Source organism: Elaeis guineensis, chromosome 1, assembly GCF_000442705.2.
Source record: "Elaeis guineensis isolate ETL-2024a chromosome 1, EG11, whole genome shotgun sequence".
Lineage (NCBI taxonomy): Eukaryota > Viridiplantae > Streptophyta > Magnoliopsida > Arecales > Arecaceae > Elaeis > Elaeis guineensis.
In genome coordinates, this window is record NC_025993.2 from 158,433,027 (window position 1) to 158,443,360 (window position 10,334).

Here is a 10,334-nt window from a genome sequence, read left to right on the forward strand (position 1 = left end):
ATTTCCACGATGGCATCGTCCAAAAAAAAAAAAAAAAAAAAAAAAAAGAAAGAAACGCCATTTGGAATGGCGCTTTTAAAAACGCCATTCCAAATGGCGCTTTTAAAAACGCCATTTTGAATGGCGTTTTTAAAAACGCCATTCAAAATGGCGTTTTTCAATTTTTCTATCCAAAAATAAAGGAAAAAATCGTGGAAAAATGAAAAATTTTGTTTTTTAAAATTTGAAATTAGTAAATAAATTAAAAATTTTAATTTTGATTGAATTTTAAAATATAAAGATTTGAATTTGTAATTCATTAAAAAAATTAATTTAGATTTTTTATTTCAAATTTTTTTAAAAGATGTCCAAAAAAATCTTAAGAAATTAAAAAAAATTTATCATAGAAAATAAAAAAAGAGAAAAAAATATGAAAAAAATAAAAATTTGAAATTAAATTGAAAAACATCATTCGAAATACTTGTCTTCAAAATTTTTAAGAAAATTAAAAATTATAAAATTTTTAAAAAATAAAAAAAAAAGAATTATAATGTAAAAATAAAAAAGAATAAAATTTTAAAGATAAATTGAAATTAAAATATTATTTCAAATTACTTTCTCAAATAAAAAATAATAAATTAAAAAAAGATTCAAAAAAAATTTAAAAATAGGCTAAAAAAATTTTATAAAAATAAAATAAGTCTTTAAAAACGCCATTTTGTAAATTGAACTTTAGAAAAAATAATAATTTTTTAATTAAAGAAAAAGAATACGTAATAGAATGCTAAAAAGAAAAAAATGGAAGAGAAATGAAATTATAATTTCAAATGATAACTATTTTAAAATAAATAAAAAAAAGTATCATAGGAAAATAAAAAAATAACAATAAAATAAGAATTATAATTATAAATTTTAAAGAAATTTAATTTTAATTTAAATTAAAAATTATCATTTAAATTATTATTTTCATTATTTCATTTAATTTATTTATTAAAAGATTACAAATACATAATATAAAAAATTGTAAGAAAAGTAGATTTATATTTTTTAGTCGACCCCATGAATCGACTCATGGCTAAAAGAGTTTAACGGCACGCAAAATTTTTGACTGCGACACTCTGTGAGTCGATCCCTTGACTTTCTTTCTGGTAATTTTTATTTTTTAAATTTTTTAAATAGAGGAAGAGAGAGGAAGAGGGAGAGAGGAGGCAGCTCACCGTCGTGCTGTCGGAGAAACGCCGGAGTAGGGAGAAAGAAGAAGAGGGAGAAGGAGAGAAGAAGGGGGGAAAGGAGAAAACGTCGTTTCCTTCGGTATTTTTTTATTCTTTTTCTTTTTTCTAAATTTTTTAAAATTTTTTTCATAATTTGTTTAATTATTTTTTTTAATTTATTAAATTTTTTAATGAGGATAGTAATTTGAATGATAATTTTTAATTGAAATTAAAGATAATTTTTTGTTTTAAATTATAATTTCTATTTTATTACCATTTTTTATCTTTTATTTACTTTTTTTATGATATATTTTTTAATTTAATTTGTAATTTTTATAATTTAAAAATATAATATTAGTTTTCTTTCATTTTTATGATATATTATGTATTCTTTTCCTTTACTTAAATTTGTAAAGGAAGAAGGAGAAGATCGAGAAGGGAGAAGGAGAAGGGAGAAGGAGGGGAAAAAGGGGTTTGGGGAGGGGAGAGAATGGCGTTTTCTCTTTTTTTTTATTTTTTATTTTTTTTAATATCTTTATTTATCTATTTATAATTTTTTAATAAATAAATTTAATTAAATAATAAAAATAATAATTTAAATGATATTTTCTAATTTAAATTAAATTAAAATTTAGAAAAAAGAAAAAGAATTAATTTAGACATGTCTCTTTTTTTATTTTCTATGATAATTTTTTTTTAATTTCTTAAGATTTTTTTGGACATCTTTTAAAAAAAATTTGAAATAAAAAATCTAAATTAATTTTTTTAATGAATTACAAATTCAAATCTTTATATTTTAAAATTCAATCAAAATTAAAATTTTTAATTTATTTACTAATTTTAAATTTTAAAAAACAAAATTTTCTATTTTCCCACGATTTTTTCCTTTATTTTTGGGTGGGAAAATTGAAAAACGCCATTTGGAATGGCGTTTTTAAAAGCGCCATTCCAAATGGCGTTTCTTCCTTTTTTTTTTTTTTTTTTTTTTTGGGACGATGCCACCGTGGAAATGGGGAGTGACGTGGCAGGGGGAAAAACGCCATTCAAAATGGCGTTTTTCCCTCTTACATCATTTTGGTAAATAAGTTTGGTTTGAATATATTTTGATAAAAAAGATTTTTTTTTGTATTATTCGAGAAAAGAGCTCGGCGGTTCTGGGTCATGAAAAGCAATTGAAAGAAGAATATTCCTCGACGCGTGTTTGTGTATTTGGGACCTCAGTTTTGTAATGGGTACGCGTCCTGCCATCTTTTGCTGCGATACATTTTGAATTCAAAAGGATAGAGCGGATCAAATAATGGTATGCCTGGCAAGCGACGGCTGGAAAGGTGGAGCAGGTAGGTGGCGAGGGAATTGTTAGGACTTTTCTCGACCCATAAATTGAAATGAGTTAGATAATTACAGTAATTGTGGATTTTTCTTACTTAATACCCGATTAGTCAATACTTTATTTTGCTAAATCAGGAGGGAGATCCTTTTGGAATCTCTGCTGTGCAGCTCGGCTGTTTCCTATCAGACAGCAGTCTTGCTGCTCAGATGACGTGGATGACCGCAATTGGCTGCGAACATGGGCCCAGAACTGACACAGGGACTCCGAGCGTTACACGTCATCAGCGAGCTTGCTGTTGTGGGATTTACCCAAAAAAAAAAGGGAAAAAAGAACTGCGGCAGGCGCACGTGGCCAGCGATGATGAAGATAGCAAACGGACCGGGTCACAGCTCATTCGGGTCCCAGGATCGCGGTTGTTTCATACGCGCCAAAGAAGGATCCACCTTCCTTTGCGCGAATCCACCGTTGGATCATCCACCGCACAGCTCAAAGCATGCGAACTCGGTCACAGCTTTAAAAGCCAGTGTATGATCCAAGGGTGAATCCTTCATTCGCGCGAAACCCAGTCTCCCCAGTGAGAGGTCATCTGGCCCCCACTCCGGACCCGCACATTTGTCCGCTTAGGTCCATATTATGGGCTCCTTTTGCGTGTATTGCTTAATATTATTTAACTGTAAATATTATATTAGAGCATCTAATACGGGTATAGTTTCTCGCGGCCCTCCTCCTCGCTAGGGTACGCTTCACTTTCCCTAGATTAGCATCAAGTATCGTGCCAACCGATCTTCATCCCGTGGGTAATGTTGGGACGGGGTCGGGAGCGGATGGCTGGTTTCGTGCGCCGAAAGCCAGTGTGTGGGGACCACGCCCGGGTCGGGAAAATTTCGGCCTTGGTCGCGCTAAAATTCGCTACAGGGATACGAATTTTTTACGGAGTGATGTCAGTATGTGGACCAGAAAATAAGTGCCGCGTTTCCACCCTCCTCCTTAGCGGGGACGAAAGAGAGGCTTGTGTAAGGAGAGGGTGCAAAAGTGGGGGAAGTTGATTAAGTCAGGCTTCCTTTTTTTTTTTTTGGCAATATATGTCGTACGCTGCTTTGCTGTTTAGGGCCAGTCAAAGATCATAAATGTCAGCGTGCGTTGACCCTCGTCCGGTGGATTAGAACTGAAACAGTTGGCAGTATCAGTTATGTGTCCATATGTCCTACGACTCTCAACGTACAGATCGGTGACAGACTCGTGTGCATTGGATGTAATTAGAGCCCATGGTTAACCCGGCCCTCCACTGTGGTTTTCCCGAAAAAAGAACAAAAAAAATAAAGAAGTGGACGCCCCGGTGAAAATTAGGGTGATGGCCGGATTAAATACGGACATATGGTTTCAATAGAGGACACTTTACCACCTCCAGCAATCTTCAGCCTTGTTTAAAAAATATATATATTTCTATATTTATTTTTATATATTTTTGTTATATATAATTATTCTATTATATTAAATAAATTATGAATGTTAGATATATTTATTTCAACTATTACATAAGTTTATTATTATTATAATTATATAAATTTAAAATCATTATGCTATAGCATGTAATTGTTTATTTTTATTTTCAATAGCAGCTTTCTTGTCCTATCGACTTAATTGATATATGAGTTTCATTTCATTAATGATAATGTGGAATTGAGAATGATTTAAATCTCATCATTAATATAAATATTTATGTCTCCAATGATTAAACATCATTATTCTATAACTTATAATTAATTAATATATTGTTTTAATTAATATGTAACTTTCAATATTTAAATCTTGTCACTGTTACGGGTACCAAAGTGATGTGGAAAGCTCAACACAAGAATGACCTCCCTTTTAACACACGCACATATATATAATAGATTAGATTTAGAATATGTACCAACTTAGTGCGATAATTATCAGTTGAATAAGTTTTGAATTTTTTTTTTACAAAAATAAATCATTTTTAAGCATGTTCATCGCAATTTGTCATCAGTGTTATTATCAAATTAATCTTTGACTCACATCCAAGCTCGGCTAGTTTCTCAAATTATATGTCAAAGTTTGGAGATAGATCACAAGCAAAAAGAGAGAAATGAAAAAGGTCATTATCTCGTTATACGGTCCCAACAATCCAGGATCTTAGCAATGGTAGATCGGAGACATACAAAATCTTTGACATTGTTTTTGCACAAAGTAGTTGCCTTAGTCTTGAACTTGCACTATTGTGTTTGTTAGGCCAAGACCTTCATCATTTGACATTGAACAAAGGCTAACTTATAAGCATATTATTGTTATTGAAATATTAAATATATTTTTGTTATAAATAAAAATATATGTTATATATTTTTTTATATATAATTGTTATATTATATCAAATAAATTATAAATATTATAGATTTATTTCAATTGTTATATAACTTTTTTCTTAATTGTTATAGTATTTATATAATAAATTAAAAAGCATTATGCTATAGCATGTAATTATTTTTATGTATTTATAGCATTAGCTCTTTAATCTCATGGATTTCGCCTTATTAATGGTAAAATGGAATGTGAGAAGGATTTAAATCTTGTAATTAGTATTAGTATGCACATAGATAGCTTGCAAATAATTAATACATGACTTTAATTAAAAGTCAATTTAGTTAACAAATATTAATCATAATGTGCAATGAGAGAAGGATTTAACTTCCATCATTAATATTAGTATCCATATGAAAAATGCCACATAGCAAATGGAGAAGTCTACATAAGTAAAGCTTCCATTTTAGTATAAATATTAGGTTCTAGACCTTTACAAATTTAGTCCTTGATGATGCAAAAAAAACTGTGGGTTGAACAAGTTTGAAGATCATTTAAGCATCCTCCTAGTTCTTTCACTTCTTTGTCACTTGGTTGCTTCTAGGATAAGACATCTCTATTTTAAATTAACCTTAGCCAACCTACCAAACTTTCCCTACCGGCCCCTAATGCTATTACTAAATCAATCTTTGATTCACATTTCAAGCTCTGCTGATTCCTAAAGTTACACGTCAACATTTGGAAATAGATGACAAATCTGAACCTTAAAGTTCCCTTTAGCAATTTATTCATGCACTTATATAGACGTTTCCATTAACTATTTGCAATTTCAGTGGCAGACTGTAACCGAAAGATATGATTGAATAGAAACGAGATAAGAGGAGAGCAACAAAAAAAAAAAAAAGGTCATTATATCTACTTATGGTTAGAGCAATCCAAGATCCTAGAAGGGGTAGATCGAGGACATGCTTAACCTTTGGCATTGTTTTAATTTGCACAAAGTGACGGTCTTAGTCCTTGAGCTAGTGCCATGGTACTTGTTAGACCAAGCTCTTTGTAGACCCAAGCAGTTTGATGGACTCAAGTAGGCACCTCATGATTCGTTGGTGTTGCGGCCAATTCTTTGTTGCCCTAGCTCTGACGAAAGGCAATCTGCAAAAGAAGTCCTCAGATCAGAATTATGTCCGACGAGGACCCTCCGATGCTTAAGTCATTAGAAAGTGGTGAACAGCAGATAAAATATTCAAAATGACAAAGTGTTAGTCCAAAAGTATCTTATCCCGTGCCTGTTCTCTTATCTTCCTTTTATAGGTGACTCAGATGTAACCGTCGAGCATGTGGTCCCGCTTTTATGGTACTATGGTATATTTATCCCGATTATCGGGCTATAATCATAGAGTTAGTGGGCAATTTATGTTCACTAACAATCGTAGCATATAGTTATTACCTACGATTGTAGTATCATAATTATATATTTGGTAGTCGGCTGTTTGACAATCGACCATTTGACAGTCAACAATCGATTATTTGACAGTCGGCCATTATGATGCTAGTTTGGTCATGAAAATAGTCAGTCGATCATGAAAATGGTCAGTCGGTCATGCCATGAAGATGGTCAGTCGGTCATGCTATGAAGATGGTCAGTCGGTCATGAAGATGATCAGTCAGCCATGATAAAAAGATGGTCAGTCGGCTATGCCATGAAGATGGTCAGTCGGCCATAAAGATGGTCAGTTGGCCATGACATGAAGATGGTCAGTCAGCCATGAAGATGGTCAGTTGGCCATGCCATGAAAATGTTGCTTTTGCCATGATGACTCAAGTTCAGTCATGATAACTCTGCCATAATGATTCTACTTCGGTCAGATAATTCTTATGAGGGCTAAATTCTAAAAGTTTCTTCTCTTCCAGAGCCTTCTCTTTTAGGATCGTTTGGCTCTTCTTATATAGTTATGGAACAAAGAGCCGATCTCAAATATGAGAGCTGATGTAGAATCGGAGGGAGCAAATCCGATTGTCCTAACAGTTGGCCCCACTCTCAAGTTTAAGGTGGCTTGACGCATTAGACGATGAGAGTCAACATATCTTCTGCCATAACTTTGAGTCCCAATTCTGTGGTCATTTTAGTTGATAATAAAAAAAAATTATTATCGGACCTTAGTTCGATTTTGTAGCCTTCAGTTCGTAGTGAAAGAAATTTTTTTTTGTGTTGTCTCTTTGAATGTGATTATCGTTGAATACTTTCTGACTGACTGGAGTCGAGTTGGTATATTCTTCTGACCGATCGTAATCGAGTCGGTATATTATTCCGTCCAACCGTAATCGAGTCGGTATATTGTTCCATCCGACTGTATTTGAGTCGGCATATTGTTCAATCCGAACATAATTGAGTCGATATATTGTTGCGTCCAACCGTAGTCGAGTCAGCATTGTTCCATCGGATCGCATTCGAGTCGGCATCTTATTCCGTCCGATCAGAGTCGAGTCGGCATGTTATTTTGTCTGACCAAAATCAAGTCGGTATCTTGTTCCATTCGATCGTAGTCGAGTCGGCATACTGTTTCGTCCGACCGCAATCGAGTCGATATGTTGTTTCGCCTGACCATAGTTGAGTCGGCATGTTGCTCCATCCGATACGAGTCGAGTCGGCATATTGTTCTATCCGATCAGAGTCGAGTCGACATGTTGTTCCATCCGATCGAAGTCGAATCGGCATATTATTTCGTTCGCTCAGAGTCGAGTTGGCATGTTATTTCGTTCGATCGTAATCGAGTCAGCATATTATTTCGTCCGACCACAGTCGAGTCAGCATATTATTCCATTCGATCGGAGTCGAGTCGGCATGTTATTCTGTCCGACCAAAATTGAGTCTGTATATTGTTCCATCCGATCGAAGTCGAGTCGGCATATTGTTCCACCATAGAGGAATATTATTGTAGATTATTTCATTGATCCAGAATATGATCGTAAGTCATTCTATTATAGAGGAGTATAATTATTATTTGGAGAAACTTTCTGAATCGTCGATCAGGATAGATTCATCGTTTGAAGGAAGCTTTTCGTATCATCGATCACGATCGATTCATCGTTTGGAGTAACTTTATGAATTGTCGATCATGATCGATTTGTCATTTGGAGAAGCTTTCAAAATCATCGATCACGGTCGATTCATCATTTAAAGAAGCTTTCCAAATGTCTGTCCTCTCGAAGTCTCATCGTTTAGTCATTTTGTAGCTTTTTAATTTGATGATCTAGCTCTTAGAGCTTCCACTCGTAGTTGTTCATACGCTGGAAATCCTCTCAGAGAGAACACCCATGAGTAAAACTTTTGTTGGATGAGGAAGGAAAAGAACATTGTCGTTTTCTTTTATCAATTTTGTGGGGAGAATAGGTGGCGATCGACATATTGAGAGTGATGGACTGAGTAGTGTGGCCCATCCTGTCGATGAGAAAACGGTCGAGATTGCACCACCATCGATTGTTAGCTATGTCGAGACAGGACTGTTAATGGTCGGCGATGTCGATTTGAGGGAACAATCGAGGTCGGTGAGAACTCCTTCGATTGTTGCTAGAAGTTGTGAACTATCCTCTATCAGCATCTTTATTTGCTGCACGATGGCAGCAAATTACTGAGCGTCCACGATGATGATTGGACGCGAAGAAGTGGGCTCTACCGGTGGAGGTGGGGGATCTTTCCGATAGAAAGATTGCCAAGCAGAGCCGTGAAAATATTCTGGGCTCTCATTTTCGCCATGATAATTAGATTTTTGCCCTCCTTCCTGATGCGCCAATCTGTTGTGGTCAATTTTCTATTGCGCCTAGCTCCGACGAAGAACAACCTGTAAAAAAAGTCTACAGACTGAAATTATGTCCGATGGGGATCCTCCGATACTTAAGTCAGTGGGAAGTAATGAACAGCAGATAAAATATTCAAAATGACAAAGTGTTAGCTTAGAAGTGTCTTACTCCTTGCCAGTTTCCTTACTTCCCTTTTATAGGTGACTCGGATGTAACCGTCGAGCACGTGATCCCACTTTTTATGGCACTAAGAGATAGTTACCTCGATTATCGGACCATAATCATGGATTAGTGAGCAATTTATGTCCACTAACGATCGTGGCATATAGTTATTACTCACGATTATAGTATCATGATTATATATTTGGCAGTTCGCTGTTTGACAGTCGGCAGTCAGTTGTTTGATAGTCGGTCATTTTGATACTGGTTTGGTCATGAAAATGATCAGTCGGCCATGACATGAAGATGGTCAGTCGGTCATGCTATGAAAATGATCAGTCAGCCATGAAGATAGTCAGTCAGCTATGTCATGAAAATAGTCAGTCAGCCATGAAGATGGTCAGTCGGCTATAACATGAAGATGGTCAGTCGGCTATAAAGATGGTCAGTCGGTCATGCCATGAAGATGTTGCTTCTATTATGATGACTCAAGTTCATCTATGATGACTTTGCCATAATGACTCTGCTTCGGGCAGATGACTCTCATGAGAGCTAAATTCTAGATGTTTCTTCTCTTCCAAAGCTTCCTCTTTTGGGATCTATTGGCTCTTCTTATATAGGTATGGAGCAAAGGTCAATCTCAAATATGGGAGCCGACATAGAATCCGGGAGAGCAAAGCCGATTGTCTCAACAGTTGGAGCATTTTCAAAGTGCCATCCTTCAGCTAGTAGTAATTGAGGGTTATCATCTTTATGCTCTCATGTCATGATCATTCTCACATAGTATTCTTCTTCTGCATATCAATGATATGATCATTACTAACTATGATGCTTCCATAGGAACACTCTCAGCATTAGTTTGAGATGAAGGACCTCGGCTCTTTTCTCCATTTTTTGGGCCTTGATTCTGCTTTCCCTCGTAGAGCATATTTGTTGTCACAACAAAAGTAAACTTCTAACTTGATAAGTTATTCCTACGTGACCAATTCTCGCATGGTTGATGCTTCAATGGAGCTTCATCAAAATCTTTATCCCACAGACGGCGAGTCGCTTATTGATTCTACTCGCCATCAACAGCTTCTTTGCGCCTCGATTTATTTGACTATTCTCGACCAGATATCAAGCACGTTGTTCACGTTGTAAGCCAATTTATCATGCACGTTGAACTTTGAATTTTGAATATAACTGAAAATAACTGAGAATTATAGTAGGAAGTAAGCAGATTGAAGGAAACATGCTTACATATGGCAATTATGGGGGATTTGAATATTATTTGCAGTTGGGAGGAGAAGAGACAAGGTAGGCAGTTTGTGAAAGGTAAGGAGGCCGGTGAATTCCACTCTCAATGATGTTCCATGTCATATCATTCTGTTTCTTGGAATTGACATTAAAGAAACTGTTTGGAACTATCTTGTGCCATTGTCATGCAAGAGATCTGGCTGGAATTTTTAATATGTAACGCTCGGGGTAGGATAGAGGGCTGGGAATAGGGAGCCAGCTCCATCTTTTGTGGGTTTTTTTTTTTGGTACAGGATGAG